Source organism: Cetorhinus maximus, chromosome 33 (genome assembly GCF_964194155.1).
Source record: "Cetorhinus maximus chromosome 33, sCetMax3.hap1.1, whole genome shotgun sequence".
Classification (NCBI taxonomy): domain Eukaryota; kingdom Metazoa; phylum Chordata; class Chondrichthyes; order Lamniformes; family Cetorhinidae; genus Cetorhinus; species Cetorhinus maximus.
Window position 1 is genome coordinate 767,235 of NC_135911.1, and position 21,025 is coordinate 788,259.

Here is a 21,025-nt window from a genome sequence, read left to right on the forward strand (position 1 = left end):
ACAGATTACAGACCCAACACATTGATTCCACACCGTAAACATTGAGTCCAGACCGTAAACATTGAGTCCAGACCATAAACATTGAGTCCAGACTCTAAACATTGAGTCCCTACCCTAAACACATAGTCCAGACCCTAAACACAGAGTCCAGATCCTAAACAGAGAGCCAGGACCCAAACACAGGGATTGAACATGTACAAACAGTCCAGGTCCTGAACACAGATTCTATATCCTAATCACAGAGTCCATTTCACAAACACTGAATCCTGATCCTAAGCACAGTGTTCAGACCCTAAGCAGAGAGACCAGACCCTAAACAAAGAGTCCAGTTCCGAAACACAGATCAATACCCTAAACACAGAGTCCAGACCCTAAACACAGAGTCCAGACCCTAAGCACAGAGTCCCGACACTAAGCACAGAGTCCCGACACTAAGCACAGAGTCCCGACACTAAGCACAGAGTCCCGACACTAAGCACAGAGTCCCGACACTAAGCACAGAGTCCCGACACTAAGCACAGAGTCCCGACACTAAGCACAGAGTCCCGACACTAAGCACAGAGTCCCGACACTAAGCACAGAGTCCCGACACTAAGCACAGAGTCCCGACACTAAGCACAGAGTCCCGACACTAAGCACAGAGTCCCGACACTAAGCACAGAGTCCCGACACTAAGCACAGAGTCCCGACACTAAGCACAGAGTCCCGACACTAAGCACAGAGCCCAGACCCGAAACACAGAGTCCAGACCCGAAACACAGAGCCCAGACCCGAAACACAGAGCCCAGACCCGAAACACAGAGCCCAGACCCGAAACACAGAGCCCAGACCCGAAACACAGAGCCCAGACCCGAAACACAGAGCCCAGACCCGAAACACAGAGCCCAGACCCGAAGCACAGAGCCCAGACCCGAACCACAGAGTCCAGACCCGAAACACAGAGCCCAGATCCTAAACACAGAGCCCAGATCCTAGACACAGAGTCCAAACTCCATACACAGAGTCCAGACCCTACACACAGAGTCCAGACCCTACACACAGAGTCCAAACCCTACACACAGAGTCCAAACCCTACACACAGAGTCCAAACCCTACACACAGAGTCCAAACCCTACACACAGAGTCCAAACCCTACACACAGAGTCCAAACCCTACACACAGAGCCCAGACTCTAAACACAGAGTCCAGATCCAAAACACAGAGTCCAGACCCTAAACACAGAGTCCAGATCTTAAAATCAGAATCCAGGTCCTAAACAAAGAGTCCAGATCCTAAACAGAGGGCCAGGACCCAAACACAGAGTTTGAACACGTACAAAGAGTCCAGTTCCAGAACACCGAGTCTAGATCCTCATCACAGAGTCCAGTTCCCAAACACTGAATCCAGATCCTAAACACAGAGTCCAGATCCAAAACACAGAGTCCAGATCCAAAACACAGAGTCCAGATCCTAAGCACAGAGTCCAGATCCTAAGCACAGAGTCCAGATCCTAAGCACAGAGTCCAGATCCTAAACACAGAGTCCAGATCCTAAACACAGAGTCCAGACCCTAAGCAGGGAGTCCAGAACCTAAGCACGGAGTCCAGAACCTAAGCACGGAGTCCCGACCCTAAGCACGGAGTCCCGACCCTAAGCACGGAGTCCCGACCCTAGGCACGGAGACCCGACCCTAAGCACGGAGTCCCGACCCTAAGCACGGAGTCCCGACCCTAAGCACGGAGTCCCGACCCTAAGCACGGAGTCCCGACCCTAAGCACGGAGTCCCGACCCTAAGCACGGAGTCCAGACCCTAAGCACGGAGACCAGACCCTAAGCACGGAGTCCAGACCCTAAGCACGGAGTCCAGACCCTAAGCACGGAGTCCAGACCCTAAGCACGGAGTCCAGACCCTAAGCACGGAGTCCAGACCCTAAGCACGGAGTCCAGACCCTAAGCACGGAGTCCAGACCCTAAGCACGGAGTCCAGACCCTAAGCACGGAGTCCAGACCCTATGCACGGAGTCCAGACCATAAACACAGGGTCCAGAATCTAAAAACATGGTCCAGACCCTAATCACAGATGACAGACCCAACACATTGATTCCACACCGTAAACATTGAGTCCAGACCGTAAACATTGAGTCCAGAGTCTAAACATTGAGTCCAGACACTAAACACAGATTCCAGACCCCAAACACAGAGTACAGATCCCAAACACAGAGTCCAGACCCTAAACACATAGTCCAGACCCTAAACACAGAGTCCAGATCCTAAACAGAGAGCCAGGACCCAAACACAGGGATTGAACATATACAAACAGTCCAGGTCCTGAACACAGATTCTATATCCTAATCACAGAGTCCAGTTCACAAACACTGAATCCAGATCCTCCGCACAGTGTTCACACCCTAAGCAGAGAGTCCAGACCCTAAACACAGAGTCCAGATCCTAAACACAGAGTCCAGATCCTAAACACAGAGTCCAGACCCGAAACACATAGTCCAGACCCGAAACACAGAGTCCAAACTCCATACAGAGTCCAGACCCTACACACAGAGCCCAGACTCTAAACACAGAGTCCAGATCCAAAACACAGAGTCCAGACCCTAAACACAGAGACCAGATCTTAAAATCAGAATCCAGGTCCTAAACAAAGAGTCCAGATCCTAAACAGAGGGCCAGGACCCAAACACAGAGGTTGAACACGTACAAAGAGTCCAGTTCCAGAACACCGAGTCTAGATCCTCATCACAGAGTCCAGTTCCCAAACACTGAATCCAGACCCTAAACACAGAGGCCAGACCCTAAACACAGAGGCCAGACCCTGAGCACAGAGTCCAGACCCTAAGCACAGAGTCCACACCCTAAGCACAGAGTCCAGACCCTAAGCACAGAGTCCAGACCCTAAGCACAGAGTCCAGACCCTAAGCACAGAGTCCAGACCCTAAGCACAGGTTCCAGACCCTACACACAAGTCCAGACCCTACACACAAGTCCAGACCCTACACACAGAGTCCAAACCCTACACACAGAGCCCAGACCCTAAACACAGAGTCCAGATCCTAAACACAGATTACAGATCCTAAACACAGATTACAGATCCTAAACACAGAGTCCAGATCCTAAGCACAAGTCCAGATCCTAAGCACAGAGTCCAGACCCTAAACACAGAGTCCAGATCCTAAACACAGAGTCCAGATCCTAAGCACAAGTCCAGATCCTAAGCACAGAGTCCAGATCCTAAACACAGAGTCCAGATCCTAAACACAGAGTCCAGATCCTAAACACAGAGTCCAGATCCTAAACACAGAGTCCAGATCCTAAACACGGAGTCCAGACCCTAAGCACGGAGTCCAGACCCTAAGCACGGAGTCCAGACCCTAAGCACGGAGTCCAGACCCTAAGCACGGAGTCCAGACCCGAAGCACAAGGTCCAGAATCTAAAAACATGGTCCAGACCCTAATCACAGATTACAGACCCAACACATTGATTCCACACCGTAAACATTGAGTCCAGACCGTAAACATTGAGTCCAGACCATAAACATTGAGTCCAGACTCTAAACATTGAGTCCCTACCCTAAACACATAGTCCAGACCCTAAACACAGAGTCCAGATCCTAAACAGAGAGCCAGGACCCAAACACAGGGATTGAACATGTACAAACAGTCCAGGTCCTGAACACAGATTCTATATCCTAATCACAGAGTCCATTTCACAAACACTGAATCCTGATCCTAAGCACAGTGTTCAGACCCTAAGCAGAGAGACCAGACCCTAAACAAAGAGTCCAGTTCCGAAACACAGATCAATACCCTAAACACAGAGTCCAGACCCTAAACACAGAGTCCAGACCCTAAGCACAGAGTCCCGACACTAAGCACAGAGTCCCGACACTAAGCACAGAGTCCCGACACTAAGCACAGAGTCCCGACACTAAGCACAGAGTCCCGACACTAAGCACAGAGTCCCGACACTAAGCACAGAGTCCCGACACTAAGCACAGAGTCCCGACACTAAGCACAGAGTCCCGACACTAAGCACAGAGTCCCGACACTAAGCACAGAGTCCCGACACTAAGCACAGAGTCCCGACACTAAGCACAGAGTCCCGACACTAAGCACAGAGTCCCGACACTAAGCACAGAGTCCCGACACTAAGCACAGAGCCCAGACCCGAAACACAGAGCCCAGACCCGAAACACAGAGCCCAGACCCGAAACACAGAGCCCAGACCCGAAACACAGAGCCCAGACCCGAAACACAGAGCCCAGACCCGAAACACAGAGCCCAGACCCGAAACACAGAGCCCAGACCCGAAACACAGAGCCCAGACCCGAAACACAGAGCCCAGACCCGAAGCACAGAGCCCAGACCCGAACCACAGAGTCCAGACCCGAAACACAGAGCCCAGATCCTAAACACAGAGCCCAGATCCTAGACACAGAGTCCAAACTCCATACACAGAGTCCAGACCCTACACACAGAGTCCAGACCCTACACACAGAGTCCAAACCCTACACACAGAGTCCAAACCCTACACACAGAGTCCAAACCCTACACACAGAGTCCAGATCCAAAACACAGAGTCCAGACCCTAAACACAGAGTCCAGATCTTAAAATCAGAATCCAGGTCCTAAACAAAGAGTCCAGATCCTAAACAGAGGGCCAGGACCCAAACACAGAGTTTGAACACGTACAAAGAGTCCAGTTCCAGAACACCGAGTCTAGATCCTCATCACAGAGTCCAGTTCCCAAACACTGAATCCAGATCCTAAACACAGAGTCCAGATCCAAAACACAGAGTCCAGATCCTAAGCACAGAGTCCAGATCCTAAGCACAGAGTCCAGATCCTAAGCACAGAGTCCAGATCCTAAGCACAGAGTCCAGATCCTAAACACAGAGTCCAGATCCTAAACACAGAGTCCAGACCCTAAGCACGGAGTCCAGAACCTAAGCACGGAGTCCAGAACCTAAGCACGGAGTCCCGACCCTAAGCACGGAGTCCCGACCCTAAGCACGGAGTCCCGACCCTAGGCACGGAGTCCCGACCCTAAGCACGGAGTCCCGACCCTAAGCACGGAGTCCCGACCCTAAGCACGGAGTCCCGACCCTAAGCACGGAGTCCCGACCCTAAGCACGGAGTCCCGACCCTAAGCACGGAGTCCAGACCCTAAGCACGGAGACCAGACCCTAAGCACGGAGTCCAGACCCTAAGCACGGAGTCCAGACCCTAAGCACGGAGTCCAGACCCTAAGCACGGAGTCCAGACCCTAAGCACGGAGTCCAGACCCTAAGCACGGAGTCCAGACCCTAAGCACGGAGTCCAGACCCTATGCACGGAGTCCAGACCATAAACACAGGGTCCAGAATCTAAAAACATGGTCCAGACCCTAATCACAGATGACAGACCCAACACATTGATTCCACACCGTAAACATTGAGTCCAGACCGTAAACATTGAGTCCAGAGTCTAAACATTGAGTCCAGACACTAAACACAGATTCCAGACCCCAAACACAGAGTACAGATCCCAAACACAGAGTCCAGACCCTAAACACATAGTCCAGACCCTAAACACAGAGTCCAGATCCTAAACAGAGAGCCAGGACCCAAACACAGGGATTGAACATATACAAACAGTCCAGGTCCTGAACACAGATTCTATATCCTAATCACAGAGTCCAGTTCCCAAACACTGAATCCAGATCCTAAACACAGTGTTCAGACCCTAAACAAAGAATCCAGACCCTAAACACAGGGTCCAGACCCTAAACAAAGAGTCCAGACCCTAAACAAAGAGTCCAGACCCTAAACAAAGAGTCCAGACCCTAAACAAAGAGTCCAGACCCTAAACACAGAGTCCAGACCCTAAACACAGAGTCCAGACCCTAAACACAGAGTCCAGACCCTAAACACAGAGTCCAGACCCTAAACACAGAGTCCAGACCCTAAACACAGAGTCCAGACCCTAAACACAGAGTCCAGGCCCTAAACAGAGAGTCCAGGCCCTAAACTCAGAGTCCAGGCCCTAAACTCAGAGTCCAGGCCCTAAACACAGAGCCCAGACCCTAAACACAGAGCCCGATCCTAAACACAGAGCCCAGACCCTAAACACAGAGCCCGATCCTAAACACAGAGTCCCGATCCTAAACAGAGAGTCCCGATCCGAAACACAGAGTCCAGATCCCAAACACAGAGTCCAGATCCCAAACACGGAGTCCAGATCCAAAACACGGAGTCCAGATCCCAAACACGGAGTCCAGACCCTAAGCACAGTCCCTAAACACAGAGTCCAGACCCTAAGCACAGAGTCCAGACCCTAAGCACAGAGTCCCGACACTAAGCACAGAGTCCCGACACTAAGCACAGAGTCCCGACACTAAGCACAGAGTCCCGACACTAAGCACAGAGTCCCGACACTAAGCACAGAGTCCCGACACTAAGCACAGAGCCCAAACCCGAAACACAGAGTCCAGACCCGAAACACAGAGCCCAGACCCGAAACACAGAGCCCAGACCCGAAACACAGAGCCCAGACCCGAAACACAGAGCCCAGACCCGAAACACAGAGCCCAGACCCGAAACACAGAGCCCAGACCCGAAACACAGAGCCCAGATCCTAAGCACAGAGTCCAGAACCGAAACACAGAGCCAAGACCCGAACCACAGAGTCCAGACCCGAAACACAGAGCCCAGATCCTAAACACAGAGTCCAGATCCTAAGCACAGAGTTGAGATATTAAACACAAAGTCCAGACCCTAGACACAGAGTCCAAACTCCATACACAGAGTCCAGACCCTACACACAGAGTCCAAGCCCTACACACAGAATCCAAACCCTACACACAGAGTCCAAACCCTACACACAGAAGCCAAACCCTACACACAGAATCCAAACCCTACACACAGAGTCCAAACCCTACACACAGAGTCCAAACCCTACACACAGAGCCCAGACTCTAAACACAGAGTCCAGATCCAAAACACAGAGTCCAGACCCTAAACACAGAGTCCAGATCTTAAAATCAGAATCCAGGTCCTAAACAAAGAGTCCAGATCCTAAACAGAGGGCCAGGACCCAAACACAGAGTTTGAACACGTACAAAGAGTCCAGTTCCAGAACACCGAGTCTAGATCCTCATCACAGAGTCCAGTTCCCAAACACTGAATCCAGACCCTAAACACTGAATCCAGACCCTAAACACAGAGGCCAGACCCTAAGCACAGAGTCCACACCCTGAGAACAGAGTCCAGACCCTAAGCACAGAGTCCAGAACCTAAGCACAGAGTCCAGACCATAAGCACAGGGTCCAGACCCTACACACAAGTCCAGACCCTACACACAGAGTCCAGATCCTAAACACAGAGTCCAGATCCTAAGCAGGGAGTCCAGACCCTAAGCACGGAGTCCAGACCCTAAGCACGGAGTCCAGAACCTAAGCACGGAGTCCAGACCCTAAGCACGGAGTCCAGAACCTAAGCACGGAGTCCAGACCCTAAGCACGGAGTCCCGACCCTAAGCACGGAGTCCCGACCCTAAGCACGTAGTCCCGACCCTAAGCACGGAGTCCCGACCCTAAGCACGGAGTCCAGACCCTAAGCACGGAGTCCAGACCCTAAGCACGGAGTCCCGACCCTAAGCACGGAGTCCCGACCCTAAGCACGGAGTCCAGACCCTAAACACGGAGTCCAGACCCTAAACACAGAGTCCAGACCCTAAACACAGAGTCCAGACCCTAAACACAGAGTCCAGATCCTAAACACAGAGTCCAGGCCCTAAACTCAGAGTCCAGGCCCTAAACTCAGAGTCCAGGCCCTAAACTCAGAGTCCAGGCCCTAAACACAGAGCCCAGACCCTAAACACAGAGCCCGATCCTAAACACAGAGCCCAGACCCTAAACACAGAGCCCGATCCTAAACACAGAGTCCCGATCCTAAACAGAGAGTCCCGATCCTAAACACAGAGTCCAGATCCCAAACACAGAGTCCAGATCCCAAACACGGTTCCAGATCCCAAACACGGAGTCCAGATCCAAAACACGGAGTCCAGATCCCAAACACGGAGTCCAGACCCTAAGCACAGTCCCTAAACACAGAGTCCAGACCCTAAGCACAGAGTCCAGACACTAAGCACAGAGTCCCGACACTAAGCACAGAGTCCCGACACTAAGCACAGAGTCCCGACACTAAGCACAGAGTCCCGACACTAAGCACAGAGTCCCGACACTAAGCACAGAGTCCCGACACTAAGCACAGAGTCCCGACACTAAGCACAGAGTCCCGACACTAAGCACAGAGTCCCGACACTAAGCACAGAGTCCCGACACTAAGCACAGAGCCCAAACCCGAAACACAGAGTCCAGACCCGAAACACAGAGCCCAGACCCGAAACACAGAGCCCAGACCCGAAACACAGAGCCCAGATCCTAAGCACAGAGTCCAGAACCGAAACACAGAGCCAAGACCCGAACCACAGAGTCCAGACCCGAAACACAGAGCCCAGATCCTAAACACAGAATCCAGATCCTAAGCACAGAGTTGAGATATTAAACACAAAGTCCAGACCCTAGACACAGAGTCCAAACTCCATACACAGAGTCCAGACCCTACACACAGAGTCCAAGCCCTACACACAGAGTCCAAACCCTACACACAGAGTCCAAACCCTACACACAGAAGCCAAACCCTACACACAGAAGCCAAACCCTACACACAGTCCAAACCCTACACACAGAGTCCAAGCCCTACACACAGAATCCAGACCCTACACACAGAGTCCAAGCCCTACACACAGAATCCAAACCCTACACACAGAGTCCAAACCCTACACACAGAGTCCAAACCCTGCACACAGAGTCCAAACCCTACACACAGAGCCCAGACTCTAAACACAGAGTCCAGATCCAAAACACAGAGTCCAGACCCTAAACACAGAGTCCAGATCTTAAAATCAGAATCCAGGTCCTAAACAAAGAGTCCAGATCCTAAACAGAGGGCCAGGACCCAAACACAGAGTTTGAACACGTACAAAGAGTCCAGTTCCAGAACATCGAGTCTAGATCCTCATCACAGAGTCCAGTTCCCAAACACTGAATACAGACACTAAACACTGAATCCAGACCCTAAACACAGAGGCCAGACCCTGAGCACAGAGTCCAGACCCTAAGCACAGAGTCCACACCCTGAGAACAGAGTCCAGACCCTAAGCAAAAAGTCCAGACCCTAAGCACAGAGTCCAGACCATAAGCACAGGGTCCAGACCCTACACACAAGTCCAGACCCTACACACATGTCCAGACCCTACACACATGTCCAGACCCTACACACAAGTCCAGACCCTACACACAGAGTCCAGATCCTAAACACAGAGTCCAGATCCAAAACACAGAGTCCAGATCCTAAGCACAGATTCCAGATCCTAAGCAGGGAGTCCAGACCCTAAGCACGGAGTCCAGACCCTAAGCACGGAGTCCAGAACCTAAGCACGGAGTCCAGACCCTAAGCACGGAGTCCCGACCCTAAGCACGGAGTCCCGACCCTAAGCACGGAGTCCCGACCCTAAGCACGGAGTCCAGACCCTAAGCACGGAGTCCACACCCTAAGCACGGAGTCCAGACCCTAAGCACGGAGTCCCGACCCTAAGCACGGAGTCCCGACCCTAAGCACGGAGTCCAGACCCTAAGCACGGAGTCCAGACCCTAAGCACGGAGTCCAGACCCTAAACACGGAGTCCAGACCCTAAACACGGAGTCCAGGCCCTAAACTCAGAGTCCAGGCCCTAAACTCAGAGTCCAGGCCCTAAACACAGAGCCCAGACCCTAAACACAGAGCCCGATCCTAAACACAGAGCCCAGACCCTAAACACAGAGCCCGATCCTAAACACAGAGTCCCGATCCTAAACACAGAGTCCAGATCCTAAACAAAGAGTCCAGATCCCAAACACAGAGTCCAGATCCCAAACACGGTTCCAGATCCCAAACACGGTTCCAGATCCCAAACACGGAGTCCAGATCCAAAACACGGAGTCCAGATCCAAAACACGGAGTCCAGATCCCAAACACGGAGTCCAGACCTTAAACACGGAGTCCAGACCTTAAACATTGAGTCCAGACCTTAAACATTGAGTCCAGACCTTAAACATTGAGTCCAGACCTTAAACATTGAGTCCAGACCTTAAACATTGAGTCCAGACTCTAAACACAGATTTCAGACCCTAAACATGGAGCCTGATGCTAAAGAGAATCCAGATCCTAAACAGAGTATCAAGATCCTAAACACAGGGTCCATATGCCAAACATGTGTCCAAACCCCAAGCACATGGTCCAGACCCCAAACACAGAGTCCAGACCCCAAACACAGAGTCCAGACCCCAAACACAGAGTCCAGACCCCAAACACAGAGTCCAGACCCCAAACACAGAGTCCAGACCCCAAACACAGAGTCCAGACCCCAAACACAGAGTCCAGATCCTAAACAGAGAGCCAGTACCCAAACACAGGGATTGAACATGTACAAAGAGTCCAGGTCCTGAACACAGATTCTATATCCTAATCACAGAGTCCATTTCGCAAACTCTGAATCCAGATCCTAAGCACAGTGTTCAGACCCTAAACACAGAGTTCAGACCCTAAACACAGGGTCCAGACCCTAAACACAGGGTCCAGACGCTAAGCACGGAGTCCAGACCCTAAGCATGGAGTCCAGACCCTAAGCACGGAGTCCAGACCCTAAGCACGGGGTCCAGACCCTAAGCACGGGCTCCAGACCCTAAGCACGGGGTCCAGACACCAAGCACGGGGTCCAGACACTAAGCACGGGGTCCAGACCCTAAGCACGGAGTCCAGACCCTAAACACGGAGTCCAGACCCTAAGCAAGGAGTCCAGACCCTAAACACAGAGTCCAGACCCTAAGAACGGAGTCCAGACCCTAAGCAAGGAGTCCAGACCCTAAACACAGAATCCAGACCCTAAACACAGAATCCAGACCCTAAGCACGGAGTCCAGACCCTAAGCACGGAGTCCAGACCCTAAGCACGGAGTCCAGACCCTAAGCACGGAGTCCAGACCCTAAACACGGAGTCCAGACCCAAAGCAAGGAGTCCAGACCCAAAGCAAGGAGTCCAGACCCTAAGCACGGAGTCCAGACCCTAAGCACGAAGTCCAGACCCTATGCAAGGAGTCCAGACACTAAGCACGGAGTCCAGACCCTAAGCACGGAGTCCAGACACTAAACATGGAGTCCAGACCCTAAACATGGAGTCCAGAACCTAAGCACGGAGTCCAGACCCTAAGCACGGAGTCCAGACCGTAAGCACGGGGTCCAGACCCTAAGCACGGCGTCCAGACCCTAAGCACGGAGTCCAGACCCTAAGCACGGAGTCCAGACCCTAAGCACGGAATCCACACCCTAAGCACGGAGTCCAGACCCTAAGCACGGAATCCAGACCCTAAGCACGGAATCCAGACCCTAAACACGGAGTCCAGACCCTAAGCAAGGAGTCCAGACCCAAAGCAAGGAGTCCAGACCCTAAGCAAGGAGTCCAGACCCTAAGCACGGAGTCCAGACCCTAAGCACGGAGTCCAGACCCTAAGCACGGAGTCCAGACACTAAACACGGAGTCCAGAAACCTAAACACGGAGTCCAGACCCTAAGCACGGAGTCCAGACCCTAAGCACGGAGTCCAGACCGTAAGCACGGGGTCCAGACCCTAAGCACGGCGTCCAGACCCTAAGCACGGATTCCAGACCCTAAGCACGGAGTCCAGACCCTAAGCACGGAATCCACACCCAAAGCACGGAGTCCAGACCCTAAGCACGGAATCCAGACCCTAAGCACGGAATCCAGACCCTATGCACGGAGTCAGGACCCTAATCACAGATTACAGACCTAACACACGGAGTCCAGACCTTAAACATTGAGTCCAGACCTTAAACATTGAGTCCAGACTCTAAACATTGAGTCTAGACTCTAAACACAGATTACAGACCCTAAACATGGAGTCCAGACCATAAACACAGGGTCCAGAATCTAAAAACAGGGTCCAGACCCTAATCACATTTTCAAGACCCAACACACGGAGTGCAGACCTTAAACATTGAGTCCAGACCTTACACATTGAGTCCAGACCTTACACATTGAGTCCAGACCTTACACATTGAGTCCAGACCTTAAACATTGAGTCCAGACTCTAAACACAGATTTCAGACCCTAAACATGGAGCCTGATGCTAAAGAAAATCCTGATCCTAAACAGAGAATCAAGATCATAAGCACAGAGTCCATATGCCAAACACGTGTCCCGACCCCAAACACAGAGTCCAGACCCCAAGCACAGAGTCCAGATCCTGAAAAGAGAGCCAGGACCCAAACACAGGGATTGAACATGTACAAACAGTCCAGGTCCTGAACACAGATTCTATACCCTAATCACAGAGTCCAGTTCACAAACACTGAATCCAGATCCTAACCACAGTGTTCAGACCCTAAGCAGAGAGACCATACCCTAAACAAAGAGTCCATACCCTAACCACAGAGTCCAGACCCTAAACACAGAGTCCAGACCCTAAACACAGAGTCCAGACCCTAAACACAGAGTCCAGACCCTAAACACAGAGTCCAGACCCTAAACAGAGAGTCCAGACCCTAAACAGAGACTCCAGACCCTAAACAGAGAGTCCAGACCCTAAACCGAGAGTCCAGACCCTAAACACAGAGTCCAGACCCTAAACACAGAGCCCAGACCCTAAACACAGAGTCCAGACCCTAAACACAGAGCCCAGACCCTAAACACAGAGCCCAGACCATAAACACAGAGCCCCGATCCTAAACACAGAGCCCAGATCCTAAACACAGAGTCCAGATCCTAAGCAAAGATTCCAGACCCACAAAAACAGAGTCCAGACCCAGAAGAGAGAGTCCAGAACCAAAAGACAGAGTCCAGACCCAAAAGACAGAGTCCAGACCCAAAAGACAGAGTCCAGACCCAGAAGAGAGAGTCCAGAACCAAAAGACAGAGTCCAGACCCAAAAGACAGAGTCCAGACCCAAAAGACAGAGTCCAGACCCAAAAGACAGAGTCCAGACCCAAGAGACAGAGACCAGACCCGAAACACAGAGTCCAGATCCTAAACACAGAGTCCAGATCCTAAACACAGAGTCCAGATCCTAAGCAGGGAGTCCAGACCCTAAGCAGGGAGTCCAGATCCTAAGCAGGGGGTCCAGACCCTAAGCACGGAGTCCAGACCCTAAGCACGGAGTCCAGACCCTAAGCACGGAGTCCAGACCCTAAGCACGGAGTCCAGACCCTAAGCACGGTGTCCAGACCCTGAGCACGGAGTCCAGACCCTGAGCACGGAGTCCAGACCCTAAGCACGGAGTCCAGACCCTAAGCACGGAGTCCAGACCCTAAGCACGGAGTCCAGACCCTAAGCACGGAGTCCAGACCCTATGCACGGAGTCGGGACCATAAACACAGGGTCCAGAATCTAAAAACATGGTCCAGACCCTGATCACAGATTACAGACCCAACACATTGATTCCACACCGTAAACATTGAGTCCAGACTGTAAACATTGAGTCCAGACTCTAAACATTGAGTCCAGAGTCTAAACATTGAGTCCAGACACTAAACACAGAGTACAGATCCCAAACACAGAGTACAGATCCCAAACACAGAGTCCAGACCCTAAACACATAGTCCAGACCCTAAACACAGAGTCCAGATCCTAAACAGAGAGCCAGGAGCCAAACACAGGGATTGAACATGTCCAAACAGTCCAGGTCCTGAACACAGATTCTATATCCTAATCACAGAGTCCAGTTCACAAACACTGAATCCAGATCCTAAACACAGTGTTCAGACCCTAAACAAAGAATCCAGACCCTAAACACAGGGTCCAGACCCTAAACAAAGAGTCCAGAACCTAAACAAAGAGTCCAGAACCTAAACAAAGAGTCCAGACCCTAAACAAAGAGTCCAAACCCTAAACACAGAGTCCAGACCCTAAACAAAGAGTCCAAACCGTAAACACAGGGTCCAGACCCTAAACACAGAGTCCAGACCCTAAACACAGAGTCCAGAACCTAAACAAAGAGTCCAGACCCTAAACAAAGAGTCCAAACCCTAAACACAGGGTCCAGACCCTAAACACAGAGTCCAGACCCTAAACACAGTTTCCAGACCCTTAACACAGGGTCCAGACCCTAAACACAGGGTCCAGACCCTAAACACAGGGTCCAGACACGAAACGCAGAGTCCAGACCCTAAACGCAGAGTCCAGACCCGAAACGCAGAGCCCAGACCCTAAACACAGAGCCCGATCCTAAACACAGAGCCCAGACCCTAAACACAGAGCCGGATCCTAAACACAGAGTCCAGATCCTAAACACAGAGTCCAGATCCCAAACACAGAGTCCAGATCCCAAACACGGTTCCAGATCCCAAACACGGAGTCCAGATCCAAAACACGGAGTCCAGATCCCAAACACGGAGTCCAGACCTTAAACATTGAGTCCAGACCTTAAACATTGAGTCCAGACCTTAAACATTGAGTCCAGACCTTAAACATTGAGTCCAGACCTTAAACATTGAGTCCAGACCTTAAACATTGAGTCCAGACTCTAAACACAGATTTCAGACCCTAAACATGGAGCCTGATGCTAAAGAGAATCCAGATCCTAAACAGAGTATCAAGATCCTAAACACAGGGTCCATATGCCAAACATGTGTCCAAACCCCAAGCACATGGTCCAGACCCCAAACACAGAGTCCAGACCCCAAACACAGAGTCCAGACCCCAAACACAGAGTCCAGACCCCAAACACAGAGTCCAGACCCCAAACACAGAGTCCAGACCCCAAACACAGAGTCCAGACCCCAAACACAGAGTCCAGACCCCAAACACAGAGTCCAGACCCCAAACACAGAGTCCAGACCCCAAACACAGAGTCCAGATCCTAAACAGAGAGCCAGTACCCAAACACAGGGATTGAACATGTACAAAGAGTCCAGGTCCTGAACACAGATTCTATATCCTAATCACAGAGTCCATTTCGCAAACTCTGAATCCAGATCCTAAGCACAGTGTTCAGACCCTAAACACAGAGTTCAGACCCTAAACAAAGAGTCCATACCCTAACCACAGAGTCCAGACCCTAAACACAGAGTCCAGACCCTAAACACAGAGTCCAGACCCTAAACACAGAGTCCAGACCCTAAACACATAGTCCAGACCCTAAACACAGAGTCCAGATCCTAAACAGAGAGCCAGGAGCCAAACACAGGGATTGAACATGTCCAAACAGTCCAGGTCCTGAACACAGATTCTATATCCTAATCACAGAGTCCAGTTCACAAACACTGAATCCAGATCCTAAACACAGTGTTCAGACCCTAAACAAAGAATCCAGACCCTAAACACAGGGTCCAGACCCTAAACAAAGAGTCCAGAACCTAAACAAAGAGTCCAGAACCTAAACAAAGAGTCCAGACCCTAAACAAAGAGTCCAAACCCTAAACACAGAGTCCAGACCCTAAACACAGAGTCCAGACCCTAAACAAAGAGTCCAAACCCTAAACACAGGGTCCAGACCCTAAACACAGAGTCCAGAACCTAAACAAAGAGTCCAGACCCTAAACAAAGAGTCCAAACCCTAAACACAGGGTCCAGACCCTAAACACAGAGTCCAGACCCTAAACACAGTTTCCAGACCCTTAACACAGGGTCCAGACCCTAAACACAGGGTCCAGACCCTAAACACAGGGTCCAGACACGAAACGCAGAGTCCAGACCCTAAACGCAGAGTCCAGACCCGAAACGCAGAGCCCAGACCCTAAACACAGAGCCCGATCCTAAACACAGAGCCCAGACCCTAAACACAGAGCCGGATCCTAAACACAGAGTCCAGATCCTAAACACAGAGTCCAGATCCCAAACACAGAGTCCAGATCCCAAACACGGTTCCAGATCCCAAACACGGAGTCCAGATCCAAAACACGGAGTCCAGATCCCAAACACGGAGTCCAGACCTTAAACATTGAGTCCAGACCTTTAACATTGAGTCCAGACCTTAAACATTGAGTCCAGACCTTAAACATTGAGTCCAGACCTTAAACATTGAGTCCAGACCTTAAACATTGAGTCCAGACTCTAAACACAGATTTCAGACCCTAAACATGGAGCCTGATGCTAAAGAGAATCCAGATCCTAAACAGAGTATCAAGATCCTAAACACAGGGTCCATATGCCAAACATGTGTCCAAACCCCAAGCACATGGTCCAGACCCCAAACACAGAGTCCAGACCCCAAACACAGAGTCCAGACCCTAAACACAGGGATTGAACATGTACCAAGAGTCCAGGTCCTGAACACAGATTCTATATCCTAATCACAGAGTCCATTTCGCAAACTCTGAATCCAGATCCTAAGCACAGTGTTCAGACCCTAAACACAGAGTTCAGACCCTAAACAAAGAGTCCATACCCTAACCACAGAGTCCAGACCCTAAACACAGAGTCCAGACCCTAAACACAGAGTCCAGACCCTAAACACAGAGTCCAGACCCTAAACACAGAGTCCAGACCCTAAACACAGAGTCCAGACCCTAAACACAGAGTCCAGACCCTAAACACAGAGCCCAGACCCTAAACACAGAGTCCAGACCCTAAACACAGAGTCCAGACCCTAAACACAGAGTCCAGACCCTAAACACAGAGTCCAGACCCTAAACAGAGAGTCCAGACCCTAAACAGAGAGTCCAGACCCTAAACAGAGAGTCCAGACCCTAAACAGAGAGTCCAGACCCTAAACAGAGAGTCCAGACCCTAAACAGAGAGTCCAGACCCTAAACCGAGAGTCCAGACCCTAAACACAGAGTCCAGACCCTAAACACAGAGCCCAGACCCTAAACACAGAGTCCAGACCCTAAACACAGAGCCCAGACCCTAAACACAGAGTCCAGACCCTAAACACAGAGCCCAGACCATAAACACAGAGCCCCGATCCTAAACACAGAGCCCAGATCCTAAACACAGAGTCCAGATCCTAAGCAAAGATTCCAGACCCACAAAAACAGAGTCCAGAACCAAAAGACAGAGTCCAGACCCAAAAGACAGAGTCCAGACCCAAAAGACAGAGTCCAGACCCAGAAGAGAGAGTCCAGAACCAAAAGACAGAGTCCAGACCCAAAAGACAGAGTCCAGACCCAAAATGACAGAGTCCAGACCCAAAAGACAGAGTCCAGACCCAAAAGACAGAGACCAGACCCGAAACACAGAGTCCAGACCCGAAACACAGAGTCCAGATCCTAAGCACAGAGTCCAGATCCTAAGCACAGAGTCCAGATCCTAAACACAGAGTCCAGATCCTAAACACAGAGTCCAGATCCTAAACACAGAGTCCAGATCCTAAGCAGGGAGTCCAGACCCTAAGCAGGGAGTCCAGATCCTAAGCAGGGGGTCCAGACCCTAAGCACGGAGTCCAGACCCTAAGCACGGAGTCCAGACCCTAGGCACGGAGTCCAGACCCTAAGCACGGAGTCCAGACCCTAAGCACGGAGTCCAGACCCTAAGCACGGAGTCCAGACCCTGAGCACGGTGTCCAGACCCTGAGCACGGAGTCCAGACCCTGAGCACGGAGTCCAGACCCTAAGCACGGAATCCAGACCCTAAGCACGGAGTCCAGACCCTAAGCACGGAGTCCAGACCCTAAGCACGGAGTCCAGACCCTATGCACGGAGTCCAGACCATAAACACAGGGTCCAGAATCTAAAAACATGGTCCAGACCCTGATCACAGATTACAGACCCAACACATTGATTCCACACCGTAAACATTGAGTCCAGACTGTAAACATTGAGTCCAGACTCTAAACATTGAGTCCAGAGTCTAAACATTGAGTCCAGACACTAAACACAGAGTACAGATCCCAAACACAGAGTACAGATCCCAAACACAGAGTCCAGAACCTAAACACATAGTCCAGACCCTAAACACAGAGTCCAGATCCTAAACAGAGAGCCAGGAGCCAAACACAGGGATTGAACATGTCCAAACAGTCCAGGTCCTGAACACAGATTCTATATCCTAATCACAGAGTCCAGTTCACAAACACTGAATCCAGATCCTAAACACAGTGTTCAGACCCTAAACACAGGGTCCAGACCCTAAACAAAGAGTCCAGAACCTAAACAAAGAGTCCAGAACCTAAACAAAGAGTCCAGACCCTAAACAAAGAGTCCAAACCCTAAACACAGGGTCCAGACCCTAAACACAGAGTCCAGACCCTAAACAAAGAGTCCAAACCCTAAACACAGGGTCCAGACCCTAAACACAGAGTCCAGAACCTAAACAAAGAGTCCAGACCCTAAACAAAGATTCCAAACCCTAAACACAGAGTCCAGACCCTAAACACAGAGTCCAGACCCTAAATACAGAGTCCAGACCCTAAACACAGTTTCCAGACCCTTAACACAGGGTCCAGACCCTAAACACAGGGTCCAGACCCTAAACACAGGGTCCAGACCCTAAACACAGGGTCCAGACACGAAACGCAGAGTCCAGACCCGAAACACAGAGTCCAGATCCTAAGCAGGGAGTCCAGACCCTAAGCACGGAGTCCAGACCCTAAGCACAGAGTCCAGACCAAAAAAGACAGAGTCCAGACCCAAAAGTCAGAGTCCGGACCCAAAAAAGAGAGTCCAGAGCAAAAGAGAGAGTCCAGACCCAAAAACAGAGTCCAGACCCTAGACGCTGAGTGCAACTCCCAAACACAGAGTCACGATCCTAAACAGAGAGCCAGGTCCCGAACACAGAGTTTGAATGCGTATAAAGAGTCCAGGTCCTGAACAAAGAGTCTAGATCATAACCACAGAGTCCTGTTGCAAAACACTGAATCCAGATCCTAAACACAGAGTTCAGACCCTAGACACAGAGTCCAGACCCTAGACACTAAGTCCAGTTCCCAAACACAGTTCCAGACCCTAAGCATGGAGTCCAGACCATAAACACAGGGTCCAGAATCTAAAAACAGGGTCCAGACCCTAATCACATTTTCAAGACCCAACACACGGAGTGCAGACCTTTAACATTGAGTCCAGACCTTACACATTGAGTCCAGACCTTAAACATTGAGTCCAGACTCCAAACCCAGATTCCAGACCCTAAACATGGAGCCTGATGCTAAAGAGAATCCTGATCCTAAACAGAGAATCAAGATCATAAGCACAGAGTCCATATGCCAAACACGTGTCCCGACCCCAAACACAGAGTCCAGACCTAAACACAGAGTCCAGATCCTGAAAAGAGAGCCAGGACCCAAACACAGGGATTGAACATGTACAAACAGTCCAGGTCCTGAACACAGATTCTATACCCTAATCACAGAGTCCAGTTCACAAACACTGAATCCAGATCCTAACCACAGTGTTCAGACCCTAAGCAGAGAGACCATGCCCTAAACAAAGTGTCCAGACCCTAACCACAGAGTCCAGACCCTAACCACAGAGTCCAGACCCTAAACACAGAGTCCAGACCCTAAACACAGAGACCAGACCCTAAACACAGAGTCCAGACCCTAAACAGAGAGTCCAGACCCTAAACAGAGAGTCCAGACCCTAAACACAGAGTCCAGACCCTAAACACAGAGTCCAGACCCTAAACACAGAGTCCAGACCCTAAACACAGAGTCCAGAGCCTAAACACAGAGCCCAGACCCTAAACAAAGAGCCCAGACCATAAACACAGAGCCCCGATCCTAAACACAGAGTCCAGATCCTAAACACAGAGTCCAGATCCTAAACACAGAGTCCAGATCCTAAGCAAAGGTTCCAGACCCACAAAAACAGAGTCCAGACCCAGAAGAGAGAGTCTAGACCCAAAAGACAGAGTCCAGACCCAAAAGACAGAGTCCAGACCCAAAAGACAGAGTCCAGACCCAAAAGACAGAGTCCAGACCCTAAACACAGTTTCCAGACCCTAAACACAGAGTCCAGACCCTAAACACAGAGTCCAGACCCTAAACACAGAGTCCAGATCCTAAACACAGAGTCCAGACCCTAAACACAGAGTCCAGAGCCTAAACACAGAGCCCAGACCCTAAACAAAGAGCCCAGACCATAAACACAGAGCCCCGATCCTAAACACAGGGTCCAGATCCTAAACACAGAGTCCAGATCCTAAACACAGAGTCCAGACCCTAAACACAGTTTCCAGACCCTAAACACAGAGCCCAGACCCTAAACAAAGAGCCCAGACCCTAAACACAGGGTCCAGACCCTAAGCACAGGGTCCAGACACGAAACGCAGAGTCCAGACACGAAACGCAGAGTCCAGACCCGAAACGCAGAGTCCAGACCCGAAACACAGAGTCCAGACCCTAAACACAGAGTCCAGACCCTAAACACAGAGTCCAGACCCTAAACACAGAGTCCAGACCCTAAACACAGAGTCCAGACCCTAAACACAGAGTCCAGACCCTAAACACAGAGTCCAGACCCTAAACACAGAGTCCAGACCCTAAACACAGAGCCCAGACCCTAAACAAAGAGCCCAGACCATAAACACAGAGTCCAGACCCAAAAGACAGAGTCCAGACCCGAAACACAGAGTCCAGACCCGAAACACAGAGTCCAAACCCTACACACAGAGTCCAGACCCTACACACAGAGTCCAGACCCTAAACACAGAGTCCAGACCCTAAACACAGAGTCCAGACCCTAAACACAGAGCCCAGACCCTAAACAAAGAGCCCAGACCATAAACACAGAGTCCAGACCCAAAAGACAGAGTCCAGACCCGAAACACAGAGTCCAGACCCGAAACACAGAGTCCAAACCCTACACACAGAGTCCAAACCCTACACACAGAGCCCAGACCCTAAACACAGAGTCCAGATCCAAAACACAGAGTCCAGATCCAAAACACAGAGTCCAGATCCAAAACACAGAGTCCAGATCCAAAACACAGAGTCCAGACCCTAAACACAGAGTCCAGATCTTAAAATCAGAATCCAGGTCCTAAACAAAGAGTCCAGATCCTAAACAG

The 21,025-nt window shown here is 50.8% G+C and overlaps 1 protein-coding gene across 1 annotated transcript in view; it reads left to right on the top strand.

The window, feature by feature from the left end:
• LOC144671543 (glutamate receptor ionotropic, kainate 5-like) overlaps positions 1 to 21,025 on the top strand; it is a 484,710-nt gene that overhangs the window by 374,118 nt on the left and 89,567 nt on the right. The window lies entirely within an intron of this gene.